The sequence below is a fragment of the Mauremys reevesii genome, linkage group 1 (genome assembly GCF_016161935.1).
Source record: "Mauremys reevesii isolate NIE-2019 linkage group 1, ASM1616193v1, whole genome shotgun sequence".
NCBI lineage: Eukaryota > Metazoa > Chordata > Testudines > Geoemydidae > Mauremys > Mauremys reevesii.
This window is the reverse complement of record NC_052623.1, coordinates 177,698,421-177,719,722: the sequence shown is the minus strand read 5'-3', so window position 1 is coordinate 177,719,722 and position 21,302 is coordinate 177,698,421. Positions and strand designations below refer to the sequence as shown.

The 21,302-nt window shown below is 40.2% G+C and overlaps 1 long non-coding RNA gene across 2 annotated transcripts in view; it reads left to right on the top strand.

The window, feature by feature from the left end:
* Nucleotides 1-269: 269 nt before the first annotated feature.
* LOC120397807 overlaps nucleotides 270-21,302 on the top strand; it is a 33,833-nt gene continuing 12,800 nt past the window's right edge. For both annotated transcript variants that reach the window (XR_005594016.1, XR_005594018.1), the window contains exons 1-4: nucleotides 270-453; nucleotides 1,448-1,544; nucleotides 4,357-4,445; nucleotides 12,082-12,191. This is a non-coding gene — a long non-coding RNA (uncharacterized LOC120397807). The remainder of the gene's footprint in view (nucleotides 454-1,447; nucleotides 1,545-4,356; nucleotides 4,446-12,081; nucleotides 12,192-21,302) is intronic.

The window sequence follows — 21,302 nt, the reverse complement described above, 5'->3', positions numbered from 1 at the left end:
AGGTCTGGCTAGTTCTGCCTAGCAACTCCAGAGTACTGTATACAGAGACCTAAGTCTGCCCAGATACCCCAGTGTGCTGTGTGCAAATCCTTCCGACGTGGGGTGGCAACAGCTCGAAACCTGGAGGGAGGGGGAACCAGGGAGCCAATCAGAGACCGACACAAGGGAGTGAGACCTTTCGATAAAACTAGGTTTCCCCCAGAAAATCTTGTCTTGACCATCGTCTTTTTTGGTGGAGTGTCCGCGTGTTAGCTAAAGGGCCCGATCAACCTTTCAGCCAGGGTCTCCTCCCGATATAGCTAGCTCGTGTCGTGTCGTTTTGGATTTGTTATCTTGTGGATTTATCTTTTGGATCTATTTTTTGGTTTTTGGATTTCTCGCTTTGGACTTGGTTCCAGTCGCCTCATCATGCTCCTGGTGTCTGTTCTGCTGGTCAGCTGCTCCTGGAGTGCGGTATTTGTCTTTTAATTTCTGGCAGTTAGTATAGTTAGCCTCTCATTTTTCCCTTTCCCAAATTGGTACCAGCCCCAAACAATTGCACATTTGCACACTTGTACATTTGCACATTTGCCTAGCTAGCTTTTTTAATCGTTATAATTGTTATTGAATTGTTAATTGTAAACTGTTTATGTGAATGAATCACTGCTCTGTCTGTGTCTAGTGTGTGTGGTTAAACTTGGGAGCTGTCTCTACTTAGAGAATAGCTGACCAAGGGGGTCCAGTCCCCGCGGTCTGAGTGAGTGGAATCTGCCCAGCTGCAGCCGCACCACACTCTGGGTTTACCCTCTGTGTGAAAGCAAGGGTGGCTGAGGCAGTGGCCTGTGGGTCTCTTTTCTGTGTTTGCACCGGGCATCGCCCTGACGAACCTGATTCCTATCTGTGTGATTGGTGTGTCTGACTATCTAGTGTGGTGTGGCGAGCAGTTTACAGTACATTGTTATTGGTTTAAATTCGTTTGCATTGTTTATCTGAGCCCCAGTTGGAAATTGCCTCCTTCCCCGGCCCAAATTGTAACCTGTCCCTAAATAAACGCAGCCACTTGGCTTTTCAGTGTTACCCTGGTCCTGCCTGTCTTTTCCTCACTCAATACCAAGCTTGAACGAACCCCCAGCTAATTTGGACAGGTGGGACCGAGGCTTTGAAAGCTGCAGGGAGTCTTGGTGAAGATGATGGCAGGGTGGGGACATTATATTGGGAAGGGGACAGAATGGCTCTTGTAGCATCTTCTTCCTTTCTGCGGTGCTTCTGGAAATTGCTGAGGGAATATATCCAAGCATACTTTCAGAGCCCAATGAATAGTGAGGAAAATATTTGTTAACATTTTTGTAATTTCTTACTAGAATTCCATACCTTTGATTCAGTTTGATTTAATTGTTTGCTTATTTTATGAACGTTCCTGTGAGTGAAGCTTTGCTTCTATAAATATTTTCATCTATTGTTCTGGCAGGGTCTGGTGCCACTTTGAGTTGGTGTGTCCTGGTCCATGGGGAACTTCCTTCTGATGATGAGCATGGATAGGTTTGGGGGTTGTTTCAAGACCAGAAGTGAGTGTTCAGGAAATATTTCTTTCAGGAAATCTTGGGTTGTAGTTTTCTGTTGGAACTCCATAAGGGTTCCAGTGTGGAGTGGTAGGATTCAGCATGTGTCCCTTACAATATATGCTAACTACTTATGCTAAACAATCTGTTCCACCTTGCATTTTGCTGTGACAGCAGGAGTTGCCTCCCCAGACCTGAAGAAGAGCTCTGTGTGTCTCGGAAGTTTGTCTCTCACCAACAGAAGTTGGTCCTATAAAAGATACTGCTTCACCCACTTTGTCTCTTTAATACCCTGAGACTGATACAGCTATAACTACACTGCATGCTTGAACAATGACATTATAGCAGTAGGAATATACTATCAACCACCTGACCAGAATGGTGATGGTGATTGTGAAATGCTCCAAAGGATCAGAGAGTCAATAAAAATAGAAAACTAATTAATAATTGGGGGATTTCAACTATCCACACATTGACTGGGTACACATCACCTCAGGACAGGATGCAGAGATAAAGTCTCTAGACACCATTAGTGAGTGCTTCTTGGAACAGCTAGTCACAGAACCCACAAAGGGAGAAGCAATTAGTGATCCTGTCCCAGTCTTAAGATCCTGTCCCAGTCTTAAGTGGAACAGGATCTGATACAATAGGTGAATATAGCTGAACGGCTCAGTAATAGCGATCTTAATATAATTAAATTTAACATATTTGTGGGGGAAGAGGGATATTAAAGAAACCCACCACAGTAGCATTTAAATTCAGAAAAATGAATTAAACAGAAGCTGCATGGTAACTTTTAAAAACACCATAAGAGAGGCTCAAATTAAATGTATATCCCAAATAAAAAAAGTAGTGATAGGACGAAAAAATGCCACCATGGCTAAACAGCAGAATAAAAGAGGCAGTTAGAGACAAAAAGGCATCCTATAAAAAATGAATATCAAATCCTAATGAGGAAAATAGAAAGGAGAATAAATTCTGGCAAGTCAAGTATAATTAGGCAGTCCAAAAAAGAAAGTAAAGGGCAAAAGACTTAAAAAGGAACAGAAAAAAATTAAGTACATCAGAAGCAGGAAGCTTGCCAAACAAAACAAAGTGGCCACTAGACAATCAAGGACCACTCAAGGAAGACAATTCCATTGTGGAGAAGCAAAATGAATTATTTCAATTTCACTGCAGAGGATGTGAGGAAGATTCCCAAACCTGAGCCATTCTTTTTAGGTGACAAATCTGAGGAACTGTCCCAAATTGAGGTTTCAATAGAGGAGGTTTTGGATCAAATTGATAAATTAAACAGTAATAAGTCACCAGGGCCAGTTGGTATTTGCCCAAGAATTCTGAAGGAACTCAGATATGAAATTGCAGAACTACTAACTGTGATATATAACCTATCACTCAAATCAGCTTCTTTACCAGATTACTGGAGGATAGACAATGTGATGACACTTTTTAAAAAGGCTCCAGAGGTGATCCTGGCAATTACAGGCTGATAAGTCTAATTTCACTTCCAGGCAAATTGGTTGAAACTACAGTAAAGAACAGAATTATCAGACACATAGATGAACCTGATTTATTGTAGAATAGCCAACATGGCTTTTGTAAAGGTAAATAATGCCTCACCAATCTATTAGACTTCTTTGCACGTGGTCAAGAAACATGTGAACTAGGGTGAGCCAGGGGATATAGTGTACTTGGACTTTCAGAAAGCAATTGACAAGATACCTCACCAAAGGCTCTTAAGAAAAATAACAGTGATGGGATAAGAGGAAAGGTCCTATCATGGATCAGTAACTGGAAAAAAGGGTAGGAATAAATAGTTTTCAGAATGGAGGGAAATAAATAGTGGGGTCCTCCCAGGAATCTGCACTTGGACCAGTGCTGTTCAACATATTCATAAATAATCTGGAAAAAAAAAGGTAAAGATTGACGTAGCAAAGTTTGCAGATGATACAAAAAGTTACTCAATGTAGTTAAGTCCAAATCAGACTGTGGAGAGTTACAAAGGGATCTCACTAAACTGGGTGATTAGGCCACAGAATGTCAGATGAAATTCAATGTTGATAAATGCAAAGTAATGCACACTGGAAAGCGTAATCTTAACTATACCCCCAAAATGATAGGGTCTAAATTAGCTGCTATCATTCAAGAAAGAGATCTTGGAGTCATTGTGGATAGTTCCCTGTGACCGGAGTCCCAAGAGAGATAACTGAGGTCACTCTATTAGGGTGAACTGTAGAGAATGGGGCAGGCAATCCCCAAAGCTGGTGGATATTCCAATACTTAGATTTACCAAACCAGCACAAAACAGCTTCTACTATACCTCACTGGTTACCCAGAAGCCAACAACACAGTTCCCTTAAAGCAAACCAACCATAGGCCTCCACCCAGAAACCCAAGTCAAATATGAGGAGGATTACTGAAAATCTTATTCAACTTATAAAAAAGTTCTACCAATCCCAAATGATTGGACACATTACCTCCCAGGTTAATGAATATTCCCGATATTACCCAAATATATGCTTACAGCAAATTCTTATTAACTAAACTAAAATTTATTTAAAAAGTAAAGATAGAGAACATTGGTTAAAAGATCAGTATACATACAGACATGAGTACAATCTTGAGATTCAGATTCATAGCAGAGATGGTGAGCTTTGTAGATGCAAAGAGTTCTTTCAGAAATAGTTCATACATTATAGTCCAATGTTTATATTCAGGGCGGTCCAGTCAAGACTGGGATTTCAGTCCTTATGGTTTAGGCTTCCTCTGCATTAAGCTTCAAGCAGATCTGAGATAAAAAGTAATGTTTCAGTTTCAGTTTCAGGCCTTATGACAGCTTGGAGTCCTTCAGTGAACAATAGGCATTCATGGGGACTTTGAAGTGGACCTATTTCCTAAGCATCGCAGGTAATTATCCACACAGATTAACATAAGGAAAGTGCCACTTATTCCACCATTCATAGATGATTTGCTATATATTTCAAAGAGAGACGAATACAGCTATATCCTGTATTTACAGTTCATTTAAATGTTAAGATCTCTGAATTAACAGAATAAAGCATAGACAAGGACTGTTTGATTACATTGTTGACCTTTACAAATATATATGTAAATATACAAAAACGCAAACATTATCTACCCATATGTTTTTAAGGGTTGAATTTGAGTCACTTATCTTGCAGGATACTTAACCCTTTCTGGTCATGCATAACATTCCCTAAAAACATCTGTTCAATGTACACCAGCCATCAAAAAAGTGAACAGAATGTTTGGAACCAATAGGAAAGTGATAGATAATAAGACAGTAAATATGATAATGGCACTATATATAAATCAGGAATTGGCAACCTTTGGCATGCGGCTCACCAGGGTAATCCCCCTGGCGGGACGGTTTGTTTACCTGCCATGTCCACAGGTTTGGCTGATTGCGGCTCCCACTGGCTGCGGTTTGCTGCTCCCGGCCAATGGGGGCGCCGGGAAGCGGCGGCTAGCACATCCCTCAGCCCGCGCCGCTTCCCACAGCCCCCATTGGCTTGGAGCGGTGAACTGCGGCCAGTGGGAGCCGCGATCCGCTGAACCTGAGGACGCAGTAGGTAAACAAACTGGCCCAGCCCGCCAGGGGGCTTACCCTGGCATGCCGCGTGCTGAAGATTGCCGATCCCTGATATAAATCCTTGAATACTGTGTGCAGTTTCAGTTGCCACATCTCAAACAAGAAATATTAGAAATGGAAAACATACAGAGAAGGGCAACAAATATGATTAGTGGTATGGTACATATTCCATAGGAGGAGAGATTAAAAGATGGGAACTGTTCAGTTTGAAAAAGAGACTACTGAGGTGGGATCTGATAGAGGTCTATAAAATCACAAAGGCATGGGAGAAAGTGAATAAGGAAGTGTTATTTGCCTCTTCACATAACACATGAATCAGGGGCTACCCAATGAAATTAATAGACAGATTTTAAACAAACAAAGGGAACTACTTCTTCACACAATGTACAGTCAACCTGTGGGAACTCATTGCTAGGGGATGTTGTGAAGGCCAAAAATATAACTGGGTTAAAAAAAAGAATTAAACAAGTTCATGGAGGATAGGTCCATCAATGGCTATTAGTCAAGATGGTCAGGGATGTAACCCTGTGCTCTGGGTGTCTTTAAGCTTCTGACTGCCAGATGCTAGGAGTGGATGATAGGGTGGATCATTTAATACATTGCCCTGTTCTGTTCATTCCTTCTGAAGCATCTGACATTGGCCACTGTTGGAAGAGAGGATACTGGGCTAGATGGAGGCCATTCTTATGTTTAAAATCACAGTGCCTGTCTGTGGCTGAGCTGGGAATAAACCCAGATGTCCAGACTCCCAGTTCAGTGCCCTATATAATAGACTTCGTTGCTCCTCTGAATCAAGCTCAATGAGTCACATTCAAACAGTATAGTGGTATGGTAAATGTAACTTAATGAATGATGTTCTCCTGCAAAAGTTAATAGTTTTTGTTTTACTGTTTGTTACTTTTTCCTGATTTAAAGAACTGCTACGTGAACAAGTCAACTATTTAAACAGTTGAAAGGTTTTTTTTTTATTATTTTATTCCCAAAATCCAGAATGTCACAGCCTGCGATCATTGCTAAGTGGAGAATAATGTTTGAGGCATTATTTCTGCTATGGTTTGTGCTACAGCTAATCCTATCTTTTACAAAAAGAGCAGGTCGGCAGTGCTCTTAATAAGTACTGACCTTAGACATTGCTTCTAAAAAAATCAAAAAAGCTTTTCCTTTCTTTTTTCCTCAAAGGTATACTAGGGAGTAGCCTGGAAGAAGTATAGATCATGTGAATATGATTTTTGAAGTAATGGAACATTCTGTCACCTTTATCCATCTGATTACATTTTAAGGCAATGCACGCTCAGAGATGGGTTTATAGACCAACACTAAAGGGGTAGAGAGGCAATTCCTGGAGCCATAGTGACAATGTACCAGAGGAAAATAGCTTACTTGAGATCAGTGTGGGCTAGAGGAACAAAGCATAGGGAAAAAATAACTATCAGGTCTACTGAGCTTTTGAGTGAACCCGAAGGAGAGGTGGTTGTGCCTTATAACAGAAAGTTAGTGTCAAAATCCAAGAAATGAAGATCAAAGCAGTATCACCAATAAAAGAAAATTCATCTGAACTAAGGGCTTGTTCCAGACTGATGTTCAGCACCCAGAACTCCAACTGATTTTGAGAGTGCTCAGCAGCTGCTAGGGTCTAGGCTAGAGCTGGGCAATTTTTTTCAGCAAATAGTAAATTCACAGGAAAATGTAGTTTTGGGGTTACAAACTATTTGAAAATTTAGGTCAAATTTAGCAAATAGCTTTGACTGAAGAATGAGGACAAAATTTCAAAAAAGTAAAAACTGTTCATTTCAATATCTTCAAAATGAAATATTTTGACATTTCATTTAGAAACTGTTTCATTTCTAATTTTTTTTTGTTCAACACAAACAAGTTTTTGCAGGCTTTTCACTTCAGTGAGAAAAAAAATGGAAAAATTCTGTTTCAATTCACAACTAATCAATCCCCCCACACCCCAGATTTTCAGGTCAGTCAGAAAACTGAAATATCCATTATCTGCTCAGCTGTAAGTCAGACACTTTAAAAATCCTCGCGAGACATTACTTCTACAAGATTCCTCCCTGAGTGTAATTTTTAGTTGTCATTAAAATCTGAAAAAAAGCTCTTCACTCTCCTTTCTATGTTCAATTTTTACCACATAGCATGTCTACCAGACATAGCCTTTATATTTAAGTCTTTATAATCGTCTCCAGAGGAATGAATTTGAAAAGCTAATCTATCCTTAGTAGCCCAATGAATAAAGAAGAGTTGATATGAAAAGAGAAGATACCAGATCTTTCATTATCAGTTTGTCATTAGCGTTCATTAAGCAAATAACAAAATCTACATATACATTATCTTACACAAAACTCTATTGCGCTCATTGGTGCTGCACATCCTTTTTTGTCCTTTGTCTTACGGGGGGCAGAGGGGTGTTCAGCTTCACTAGTTATACAAGTCAGTCCTCATTCCAATCAGACTTGCTTAGATACTAGAGTAAGGGGCAAACTTGACCCCTTAAACAGACAAAGTCTGACATCTGCCCTTCTTGGTTGATACCTGGGGGATTAAATTGGGGACCTCCAGGGCTAGAAACATCAGCTACTACAACTTGAGCTAAAGAGTCAAAGCTCCATATTTGGAGGCTGTAACAACTCATATCCTCTGTGAATTAGCACAGATGGGGACATATATTCCAAAAGTTACTAATAGGTTACACAGATCTTCCTGAATCTACCCTCAGAACCAAACACTATGCAGGGCTAATAGTTTCAACCATTTTATTCAATTACCATAATTAAAGGAATATACAATATAGAAAAGTAGAGCCAGATCCACAGCAAGTTTATCTGGACTTATGACTTCACATATTAACAATTCCCAAATACTTTTTTTTTCCAGTAAGAAACAGAACAATTTACTCTTTGGCTATATAGCCTTGGATGGGTAAATATGAGACTCCTGATCCCTTAGAGCTATTTTCCTTGAACAGGGCATGGAGTGATGGCACCAACCTGCTGAAATCGAGGCCATTCTTTGCATAACAGTTTCACTTAGGAAGGTTTTCTACTTGTCTAATGTGCTTGTTAAATATGAATTGACTCATAAGGGCTCTTTAAATCTACAGAAAGTGAAAAGGGAACTGAGCATAAAAAGGGAAGTGATTCCTGCCTAAGATCAATTATGGTCAGCTGTTCCAATGGGGAAATATTGAGCTGCAGCCACTATTATCCCACCTCAAAAGTAACTAATCTAAGTCGTTATTGGGAACAAGTCCATTGGGATATTACATTAAATAAGCTGTTTTCAGTTGTAATAAACAAAAAAATAATACATTGCTTTTTACACAAATATATTAAGAAATTGTATATTACAGAATTGCCCTTACTCCTTCATGACAATAACCATGCCAACCCAAATCTACAGGAACCTATTCTAGGGAATTCATTAAAATATATTCTTAATAGGTCATCAGTGCTCTAGCCCACACTCAGAGAATGCTGCATGGGCACAGTGTTAGCCAACTACTGATAACACACCACTAATACTGTAACCACACTGAAGCCATTTACAAAACAGGCTGGCTTAACCATCACATGTGACTAGCTTTCATGTTCCTATCCAGGTTTATATGAATGGGGAAAAGTAGCCTTTAGAGACTTACCCAGTATGTACTAATTTAGCTATATAACTGCAAATTAGCAGCTGAGCAGTCAGTGGTAAGCCTTCTTTATATGCATTCAATAACACAGTGCCCTGCTATGCATTTATTGGAGCTCTGTCAAATATACCCTAATAAAAAGCAAACAGGGAGAATAAGCTTATGGCAGAGGCAAAGTGAGGATAAAGATTGTTGTGGACTCTGTATTTGTTAAAAATGACCTGGTGCACCTGTAACTAAGACAACATAAAGGCAAATCAAATCTCTGACTCTATTCTGTGTCTCAGTTCCATATATGTCAAATGTGGATAACACATCTCTACCTCACCAGCTGTTACAATAAAATTCACTAATGTTGGTGTGATGCTCTGACACTACAGTCACGAGGTGTAGCAAAAACAATCATAGAAATAATGAGGAGTCCGGTGGCACCTTAAAGACTAACAGATTTATTTGGGCATAAGCTTTCATGGGAAAAGAGCCCACAATCATGGTGGATTGAATTGGCTCTGTCAACACTGGTTCTCCACTTGTAAGGTAATGCCCTTCTCTTCATCTGTCAGTATAATAATGCCTGCATCTGTAATTTTCACTCCATGCACCTGAAGAAGTGGGTTCTTTACCCATGAAACCTTATGCCCAAATAAATCTGTTAGTCTTTAAGGTGCCACCGGACTCCTCGTTGTTTTTTTGGATACAGACTAACACGGCTACCCCCTGATACTTGAAATCATAGAAATGTAGGATTGGAAGGGACCTCAGTAAGACATCTAGTTCAGTCCGCTGCACTGAGGGCTTGTCTACATTTAGAGTGCTGCAGCTGCATTGCTGTAGCGCTAAATGAAGATGCGACCTACACCGTTGAGAGAGATTCTCCCACAGCTGTAGGTACTACACCACCCCGAGAGGTGGTATCTATGTTGACAGCAGAAGCCCTCCCATCAACTTAGTGCTGTGTACACCTGGAGTTTGGTCAGTGTAACTGCTTTGCTCAGGGTTGTGCATTTTTCACATACCTGAGTGACATAGTTATACCAACATAATTTGGTAGTGTAGACCAAGCCTGTGGCAGGACAATGTATTTTCTAGACCATCTCTAACAAGTATTTGTCTAACCTGTTTTTAAAAACCTCTAATGATTGAGATTAAGTGATTTGCTCCAGAGTTTAATTACCCTGACAAGAAGGTTTTCCTAATGTCTAACCTAAATCATCCTTGCTGCAATTTTAGGCCATTGCTTCTTGTCCTGCCCTCAGTGGTTAAGGAGAACAATTTATAACCTCCTCTTTATAATAACCTTTTATGTACTCGAACAATGATATGTTCCCCCTCTGTCTTCTTTTCTCCAGACTAAACAAACACAAGGTTGTGGTTTTTTTTCCAAATTTACCTCATAGGTCATTTTTTCTAGACTTTAATCATTTTTGTTGCTTTCCTCTTTTCCCTAAATGTGGTGCCCAAAACTGGACATAGTACTCCAGCTGAGGCCTTATCAGTGCCGAGTAGAGTAGAAGAATTACTTCTCATGTCTTACTTACAACATTCCTATTAATATATACCAGAATGGTGGTAGCTTTTTTTTGACTCATATTAACATCCACGATACCACCTGGCCCTTTTCTGCGGTACTCCTTTCTAGCCCATCGTTTCCCATTTTTAATTTGTGCAACTGATAATTCCTTCCTAAGTGTAGCCCTTTGCATTTGCCCTTATTAAACTTCATCCTATATATTTCATATCATATCTCCAGTTTGTCAAGATCACTTTGAATTCTAATTATGTCCTCCAAAGCACTTGCAACCCTTCCCAGATTGGTATTGTCCACAAACTTTATAAGTTTGCCATTATCCACATCATTTATAGACAGACTTTCCTGTCTTAGTTTGTATTCTGAAACTCATAGTGAATGCTCTATACAAAATATAATTTAAGACCCCAGTCTATAACCTAATGTTTGGTAGGTTTAACATCAGAAAACATAGTATTCTCAGACATACAAGTATTACATTTTAAAAAAAACAAAGGAATGCTCATTATGCTGTTGTATATCTGTGGCTCATACTTGTTATAGAGAATGAGGCCCATTGAATTTCATCCAGTGAGCACAGAGAACTAGGGTAAAGAAATAATTGCATGGCATTTGCACAGAAATATGGAAGATCAGTTTTTATAGTAAGTTTATACATATGTATGTGACTTACCTAGTAGTGTTCTAGATATTAGAACACTATTATGAGATGATAAAAACTTAAATATTGACTATTAGAATATTAGATTATACACAACTATTGAGGACTATTTGGTTAGCAGTTTTTTAACTCCCCAGCTAATTTAGGGAGTTGTATATCTTTCTGTAAATCCCTGTTTTAACATATACATGAATTCACTTGTGTTACTGCCACAAAGGCTTTGTCTGGGCATATTATTAAATCATGTTCTGGCAATTACCTGGAGCTGGGTTAATTCAACTTTGAAGAGCTTGAGAGCTACTGCTTTGCTGACTAGAGTTACAAAAAAGCCACAATATAATGATGGGATTATTATCCTGGGACTTCTCACATTGCATTGAGATAACTGGGTTGTGATTTCACCTTAGAGTATAATCATAAACTGATGCAACGCCTAACATATTGCAACACTATATCAGCGTGAAATACTGCAATTAATTTATCAGTCAATGAATCTGTCCAATACAGAATACATTCTCCCTCACAACTTGCTCTCTGGCTGCAAATGGGAAAGATGGAGAGTGCTAATTTTTCTCTGCCCTCTACCACGCTTCTCTACTAATGTGAAGGTAAAGAAGAGATGGCAGCATCTCTGGTCTATTTTCTCATCATTGCCCTCACTGTGTTGATCATCATGCCACACAGGGAACATTCTTATGTTTAGCACTCTGCTTATTGCCCTGGCAGAGCGAGGGGACCTATGATCAGACCACTAGTCTGCACTTGTGGAAAGTGGGTGTGAAATACTACCAAAAAGAAGAACAATGGTACTGTTCTACACTCACTTTCCATTCACATTACATAAGCTGCTGAGGTGAAGCAGGCCCATAGACTTCAAAAGAGACAGTTACAGGACCAACAAAAGGCTGAATGGGTGACTGTAGAGATACATGCTGAGTATGCAGAGCTCTAGAAGCTAAAATACGGTTGCCGTCATTGGGAACTATCAAATATTGCTTTCATTTATGAAAAAGTAAAAGTACAATTAATTTTCTATAACTCATTCACAAATGTCTCAGTTCTACAAAGTAAGAAAAGTCCGATACTTTATTTCTTTTTCAGGTCAGTAACCATTTTATGAGTCATGCCAATATGCTCCATGGCACTATTCCAACAAAAATGATGACAACTTTAGCAACCCCTGGAGAAAAGACTCCCTGATGACTCACCAGGTATTCTAACACTTAGTTCTAAAGACTACAGTAATAGAGAGAAGAGTTTTCAAGCATTTTTATTAGTACAGAATATCTGTACCTGGATTTGAAAGAGCATAAAAAAGGTTAGAAACAAAAAGACATCCTTAAAAAATCAGGACAGGGTGGAGGGCAATAGGTACCTATATAAGACAAAGCCCCAAATATTGGGACTGTGTCTATAAAATTTGGGCATCTGGTCACCCTACTAAACACTGGAAGTCACATCGTACTCAGGAAAATAGAAAGGAACATACACTCTGACAAGTCAAGTGAAAAAGTATAATTATAATCATGTCAAAAGAGAGTTTGAAGAACAACTATCAAAAGACACAAAAACTAAAAGCAACTTTTTTTTTATGTACACCAGAAGTAAGAAGCCTGCCAAACAATCAGAGGAGTCATTAGACCATTAAGGCGCTAAAGGAGCACACAAGGAAGAAAAGGCTGTTGAGGAAAATCTAAATGAATTCTTTGCATTAGCTGTGCAGAGGATCTGTGGGAGATTTACACACCTGAGCCACTCTTTTTAGAAAAATCTGAGGAACTGTTTCAGATTAAGGTGTCAGTAGAGAAGGTTTTGGATCAAACTGATAATGTTAACAGTAATAATTCATTAGGACCAGTTGGTATTCACCTAAGAGTTCTGAAGGAACTCAGATATGAAATTGCAGAATTACTAATTGTGGTATGTAAACTATTGCTTAAATGTCTCAGTGTACAAGATGACTGGAGGATAGTTAGTGTGACACCAATTTTTTTAAAAGGCTCCAGAGGTGATCTTGGCAATTACAGGCCAGTAAGCCTAACTTCAGCACCAGGAAAACTGGTTGAATCTATAGTAAAGAACAGAATTATCAGACACGTAGGTGAACATGATATGTTGGGAAAGAGTCAATATGTCATTTCTAAAGATAAATCATGCCTCACCAATCTACTAGAACTACCAATCCTCCTCTTTGAGGGGATCAACAAACATGTGGGAAATGGTGATCAAGTGTATATAATGTACTTGTACTTTCAAAAAGCCTTTGACAAGGTCTCTAACCAAAGGCTCTAAAGAAAAGAAAGCCGTCATGGGATACTAAGAAAAGTCCTCTTATGGATCAATAACTGGTTTATACAAAAGAAACAAAGGGTAGGAGTAAATGGTCAGTTTTCAGACTGGAAAGAGGTAAATAGTTGTGTTCCCCAAGGAGCTTTACTGGGACCAGTGCTGTTCAGCATATTAATAAGTGATCTAGAAAAAGAGTGTCAAGTATCAGGGGGTAGCTGTGTTAGTCTGTATCCACAAAAACAACAAGGAGTCTGGTGGCACCTTAAAGACTAACAGATTTATTTGGGCATAAGCTTTTGTGGGTAAAAAACCTCACTTCTTCAAATGCCCATGAAAGCTTATGCCCAAATAAATCTGTTAGTATTCTAGAAAAAAGGAAAAACAGTGACGTGGTGAAGTTTGTAGATGATATAAAATTATTCAAGATAATTAAGTCCAAAGCTGACTGAGAAGAATTACAAAGGGATCTCACTAAACTGGGTGACTGGGCAAGAAAATGGCAAATGAAATTCAATGACGATAAATGAAAAGTAATGCACATTGGAAAACATAATCCCAACTATACATGTAAATGGATGAGGTCTAAATTAGCTTTACCCCTCTTGAGAGCCTAAGGGTCCGTATATACTACCCGCTGGATGTATTCCAGGGTTTCTCAAACAGGGGTCGCCGCTTCCAGCAGCTCCCATTGGCCCGGAGCAGCAATCTGCAGCCAGTGGGAGCCGCGATCGGCTGGACCTGTGGACAGGGCAGGTAAACACACCGGCTCGGCCTGCCAGGGGCTTTCTCTACACAAGCGGTGACCCCTGTTTGAGAAACCCTGATGTATTCTGTTCACTACCTCTCTCTGAAGCATTTGGGACTGGCCACTGTTGGAAGATAGAATACAGGTCTATATGGATCATTGATCTGATCCAGTATGGCTGTTCTTATGTTCTTAAGGAAATACCACAACACCCATGAGACATGAGGGGGTGGTAGGTAGTGAGAGAAATTCAGGACATAGATTGGCAGCTTTTCCATAAGTGAGCTTTTTTTCTCTCTCTCTTTCAAATACACATACTTAGGTGCTAGCCTCTTTTGCTGGGGTAATTCATGGAATAGGCACTACACTTCACAAAAAAGAGGGACAGAATCTGGGCCATAGTCATTAATTTCATGCAAAGATTGTTGCAAGAACTGAAATGAATATCACTTACAAGAACCACAGTTGAATATCTTACATGGGCTGGTTTAGCTGCTGAAATTTTTTTGGAGTTTATTTCATTACATATAGTACTCTTCCCTAATGAGGATACAACACATACCCAGCTGCACACATATGATTTGACGTGCAGAATGGCAGAAGAAATGCTGAAATACCTGAATATAATGCAGAAAGCTGACAGAACATAAATAGCTTCAAAAAAGGCATACCGGAAAGGTCATAAATTATGCCTTTTATAAATCAAACTCATGTGTTCTTGACCTCTGGGCTTCAGTGTTGCAATGCACTGTACATATAAATGAAAATGACACCCTAAAGCTCCAATTGGTTCAGATTTCAGCAGTTCACCTACTTAGCAACACAAGTTGATGAAAGTACCCAGCAGGATGATCCGGACCAAGCTAAAACAAATCTAATGTTTTGGCCCTAATTGTCAAAGCCTCTGTAGAAGCGAATCAGGCTACCTGTACAACCATTCACCCTCAGTCATGACTTCCATGACATAGAATGTTGGTCAACTGTATGAGTGAGAATAGAGTGCACTGGCAACAGAGCTTTCTGGACAGATGGTCTGTCACATAGCTATAGAAATGACACCCTGGACTATAGCTTACCTTTCAATCAATCAAAAAGCAACAGCAACAGATTTCCCACCAACATGGGGGACACAACAGAACATGAGAAACTGTGTCTTACTTTTAGATTTTATAAGATATTCAGATACTAAGGTGCTGAGTAAGTTATAGAACAGATTTGTACTTCTGCTTGTACGTATATTCTCTGCTAATACAAAATCAGAACATCTAATTATTTACAATTGTTTGTTTTTCACTTGGTTTTCCTGTGAGAAATAAGGCTTTCAGTTAAAGACTGTCCCCAGTGAAAATCCTTACAACAGACACTATTTGCCTTCATTTTTGAAGATTTGAAATGTCAGTGTATTTTATGTAGCAGAGTTCATAAAATCTTTTATAATTTGCTTTTCTTCTAATATCATATAAGCCTTCTATTTCAGTAGATTCCTTCTATCTTGAGACACATGATTTCTGAATTTATGAATGTGTTTTGCAGCATTTTCTACAGTTTACTGTAATACATCTTAGTTCTTGTAACATGAGTATTAAACCATTGAAATATCAAGCAAAGAAAACATATGCACAAAGACAAGAAGAATGTCAGACAAATCATATGCTCAAAAGATTGATTTATGTGACTTACAATTTTTAAATATTGGTCCCTGGTGCGTGCCTGAGCACCTTAGTTTCAAATTGGTCATTTTCCCCAGGAAAATGCGGGGAAAGGACAGCAGGGCACCATTGCTGGTATTTGATTGTGCATTGTGATTCTGAAGGGACAGTTCTGATTAGAATGATTCTGAAGGAACAAGCGTAGTGTAAGCCTGCACCGTAAAAAAGGATAGTGGACCCCCCCCGCCCGATATTTTAAAATAATTGATTCATAAAGCTGCAGGAGGATTTTTAGAAAAGATTTTAATTACAACAACAGGTCTTTTCCCCAATCAAATGATTTGGGGGGGGGGTCAAGTTGTACATTCATACACTCTGTTTTGAAAAACACATTAAATGTTCTTTACAAACAGTTTGGAGCAGTCTTTGACTTGAAAGCATTCTTGAAAATTAACTAAAAATTCTTCTCTACTAGTTAAAAACAAATATACAGGGACAAATCACGGTTACTTTACTGCAATTAGGATTTGGCCATAGTGTTCAAAAAGTTGGTGGTATTAATATTGTGGCAATTATTTTCCCCACGATTCTGCACCTCAGATATTTATAGCAGTCACAGTCAGAATGGATGCCAAGCATGTTTAATACCCAGTAACTACTACTGATATTAAACTGAAGAGTTTAGAAGTTTTAGCAGCTGGTTTATGATATAAGTTCCTAGGCTCCTCCTTGCTGCCCCATACAGAAGGGAACACATCTATGTAAATGACATGGGGGAACCCTGTATAAAGGAGAAGTGACTACACAGGATGCTCCCTCACCAGAATAACCATAGTGATATCTACGTGATGCATAGGCTGAGCAGGCAGAGGGTGAAGGCATTAGCTGAGGATGAGTTTAATTAAGCAGATTATGCTCAGCCAGCAAAAACTGTGAATGATCCATGTAAAAATGAAACAAAATCAATGCTCCCTCAGGAGATATTTATTTCCATTGCAGTCCTTGGTCTTGTCTACATTGGGAAATGATACTGTATTAGAAGACATGTTGACTAACACAACATTAAACATGATTTTGTGATCAGTGTAGACTGGACAGTCATATTTAAAATTTGCTGCCCATAGGGTTAGCTTGCCATTATTAGATTCACTGCTTTACCTTCATTATATTCTGACTTTATTATTTTCAGCAGTAATTCAAGGAGTCTACAGGTCTGTATCCTGTAAAACACTGGCTTAAGCAGTTAGCATAAGGCTTGAGGCTTATGAACTTTGGCACAGATAAATTGAATAATTGTCACCCCTAAGTTTGAGGAAACTGAAAATAGAGTGTGTAAGGGGAGTTCTGTCAGAATTTTGCTAACATTTGCAGATGTAAGACCATAAAAGTGCCATGGCAACAAACTGACATATATCATATTAAGTTGATATCATTAATGTACTAACCTATAGGAGAATGACACCCCAACATTAGAAGGATGAGGAGATACAGAGAAGGAAGAGGGGAGAAACCCCTCCTGAATATGCATTAGTGATAGTCACGTCAGCGTAACATATTATAAAAGCTGTATCCTGGTCTGGGTGCGGGAAGACAGAGAGATGTAGCCCTTGGAAGGTGTCAGGATGATGAGGAAAGTGAGGGTGATGAGGAAGATAATGGCTAACATTTCAGGTTGTTCTGCAAGGGATGGTGTTAGTATGGATGTTCAGATGTACATTCTGTATTATCTCTTATGTACCTTAATGGATTGGAGTGTTGTTACTTTGCTAAATGTATTAATAAACTATTGTAAATATAGAAAGGTTCCCATAGTGTGAGTATTGCAACTGTAAACATTGTGTTTCCAGCTATATGGTAATTTTAATAATACTGGGCCTGATCTTGGGACAAGAACCTGTCAAACCTTAGAGTGATACTGAGAACTCATAAGTAATCAATATAATTAATACATAATCTATAGATCAGGCTTCAGATTGTATCACCAAAGGGACTTAAGCAAACTAAGCAGTCATGGGATAATAGGGAAGATCCTCTCATAGATCAGTAACTGGTTAAGACAGGGATCGGCAACCTTTGGCATGTGGCTTGTCAGGGTAAGCCCCCTGGTGGGCCTGGCTGGTTTGTTTACCTGCTGCGTCTGCAGGTTCGGCCGATCGTGGCTCCCACTGGCTGCGGTTCACCACTCCAGGCCAATGGGGGCTGCGGGAAGCGCTGTGGGCTGAGGGATGTGCCTGGAGCGGTGAACCGCAGCCAGTGGGAGCCGTGATTGGCCGAACCTGTGGACGCGGCAGGTAAACAAACCGGCCCAGCCCACCAGGGGGCTTACCCTGGTGTGCCGCATGCAGAAGGTTGCCGATCCCTGGGTTAAGACATAGCAAAAAAGGGGTTAGACTAAATGGTCACTTTTCTTAATGGAGACAGGTAAATAGCAGAATCTGTGCTGGGACTTGGACTGTTCCGCATTCATAAATGATCTGTAAAAGAGTGTGAACAGTGAGGTGGCAAACATTTCAAATGATACAAAATTACTCAAGATAGTTAAGTCCAAAGCAAAAAGCAAAGAACTAAAATGGATCTCTGAAAACTGGGTGATTGGGCAAGAAAACAGCAAATGGAATTCAATGTTGATAAATGAAAAGTAATGCACATTGGAAAATATTATCTAACTATCAGTATAAAATGATGGAGTCAAAATAAGCTGTTACCAATCAAGGAAGAATTCTTGGAGTCATTGTGGATAGTTATCTGAAAACATTCTCCCAATGTGTAGCATCAGTCAGAAAAAGCTAATAGAATGTTGGGAACCATAAATAAAGGGATAGAGAATATGACAAAGTATCATAATGCCACTATATGAATCAATGGTATGCCCACACTTTGAATGCTGTATGCAACTGTGGTTGCCCCATCTAAAAAAAAATAATATGAAAATTGGAAAAAGTACAGTAAATGCTTACAGTAAATGGTATTATAGTTACAGGAGCATATGGAAGGAAGAGTCCAGGCACACATCCTATGATGATCTCTGAATAACTCTATTGCAGAACAATTATTACAAATACACAGTGTTATTCTTGGGGAAATTTTGTGCCATTGTGCGTGTGCAGAATTCATGTTTCCTGCGGATATCTTTGCTTCCGTGCTGAAAATGACTTTCTGACAGGGAAGCAAAGGGAAGCTGCAAGAGCAGTCACGCACCACTCCATAGCTGCTCAGGTACATCATTTCAGGCACCTGGAGCAGCCAGTAGAGAGGTAAATCACCTCAAGGCTTGGGACGCCCTAGCCACTGGCTCCTACCCTGAGCCAGGATCAACTGCTAGTCCAGGCTGGGCTGGAGGCAGGAGAGGCCAGGACTTCCTCTTCCCCTGCAAGGAGTTGCTGGGGCTGTGTCAGACCCACTCCCCAAAATCTCCCCCAGCTGCAGGAAACTTAGCATCCTCCCCTGCTTCTTGCCACCATTGCTCCTCAGCTGCGGGGAGAGGAGGTACAGGGAGCAGCTCCCCCATCCTCCCAACTTCTGTGCATCCAGACCTCCCATACCCAGACACCCTGCCCCCTAAACCTCACTATGTATATCCAGAACTCCCCTAGCCCTCCATACCTGAACTTTACCCCCTTGAACCTGAACCCCTGCATCTGGAGTCCCCCTGCACCCAGACTCCCTATCTCTGGATCCCCACCCCTGCTCCCAGACCACCCCCCACTGAGCTCCCTGCACTCAAACCCCCAGCCTAATGATCCCCATTCCCTGCACCACCCTGAGCCCCCACATCCAGACCCCCATGCCACTGACCCCCAATTAGCTACACCCAGACCCCCACCCCATCACCAAGCCCCACTCCCCCAGCATCCAGACTCCCCCGCTGTGACCCCCACACCCAGGCCCCTCTGCTGACCCCCAACCACTTTAACTTTGCGGCACCTGCAGAGTCCCATTGCCCCTGCACCTGGAACCCCTCCCCCATGTGCCTCTGTGCATCCAGATCCCCTCACACCTAGACTCCCCAGAGCGGCCTGTACCCATATTGACCCACACAGAATCCTCTCACCCCACACCTGGATCTCTCCACACTTGGATCCTGCCTGGTTGAGCCTGCCTGCCCCATACCCAGTGCACCTGGCACAGAGGGCAGGGCCCCAGGGTGTTTCTGGGGCAGGCCCAGGCCTTGTGCTATGTCAGGGTTGGGTGCAGCCTCAGCACTGAGTCTGTGTCCCTGAAATTCAGGGTGGGGAGGCTGCAGGGTGATCTCACACCATCGTGCAGCCAGTGGCTTGTGCTCCCCACTGCCATGATGGAGCCTGTGCATTTATTGCAGAATTTTGCAGAATTTTTAAATATTGTACACATAATTTTAATTTTTTTGACACAGAATGCCCTCAGGAGTAACACAGGACATTTAAGTTCAGTTTGTCAATAAAAATACAAATTAGTCTGGCCAAGTAATTCTTGAAGTGGAAATTCACCAGTTGAAGTGCAAGAGTGTCTTTTGATGGTGTCTCTAGCCTCTGTTTTCCAGAAGCTGGGAATGGGCAACAGGGGATGGATCATTTGTTCTGTTCATTCTCTCTGGGGGACCTGGAATTGGCCACTATCGGAAGAAAAGATACTGGGCTAGATGGACCTTTGGTCTGACCCAGTATGACCGTTCTTATGTTCTTAAGAGTGAACATTATTTTATGGTAGAAAATAATGTTACTGTCCATGAAAGCAGGTTTAAGAGAAAGATCTAGGAAATATATTTAGCCTCTTTCTACCATGTTCCCACATCTTATCACATAAATATCAATATAGATACAGACACAAAACAATGTTTTCAAATGTAACCAGTGATTTTTGGTATTAAGCTAAATACACTTTACTGGGGCCTGATTTTCAGAAAGTGATGATCATCCAGCCTCTAAAAATCAGATTATTCTAATCTGCCTTAAATCAAGATCCCAGGAATTGAGGCACCCAAAATCAAAAGTCACTTTTGAAAATCTTGTCCACCAGATATATCAGGAATGATGTGTTCTTATGAAAAAAATTCACTAGCTCTACAATAGCAACTTGAATAGTTGGCGGTAGACCCAAAATTATAGAGAAGTTGGAGCACTAAGTAAGACGCCTGTTTATAGGTGTTATCTAGGTTTTTATTTATCTGTTTAAAGATGTTATATCTGTTATAGGTAAAAATTAACAATGTAAAAGATTAAACATAGCATAGCAGGCCAACCAACACTAATCACTCTGGATACAGCAACTGACTAAAATGTTGGTCTATATCACAGTTCAGATACAGATATGATGTGTAAGAAAATGTTATACAGCAGTCTTTTATAACTTAATGTAAAGCAAATAAAATAGTGGGTAATCATGTACATAGATACACCATCAACATGGAGTAGGTATTGGTAATCTGATTTGCCTGATGCCAAAAGTGCATGCTCTGACATCCAAGAATCCTACGTGGAAGTTGCAGGGAAAGTCTGTGTGAGTCTGTTTTGTGTTTGCATGTAGTTGTAGCCATGTTGGTCCCAGGATATTAGAGAGACAAGGTAAATGAGGTAATATCTTTTATTGAACCAACTTCTGTTGGTGAAAAAGACTAGCTTCTGAGCTTACACAGAGCTGAGTTTGTGCCTTTCACCAACAGA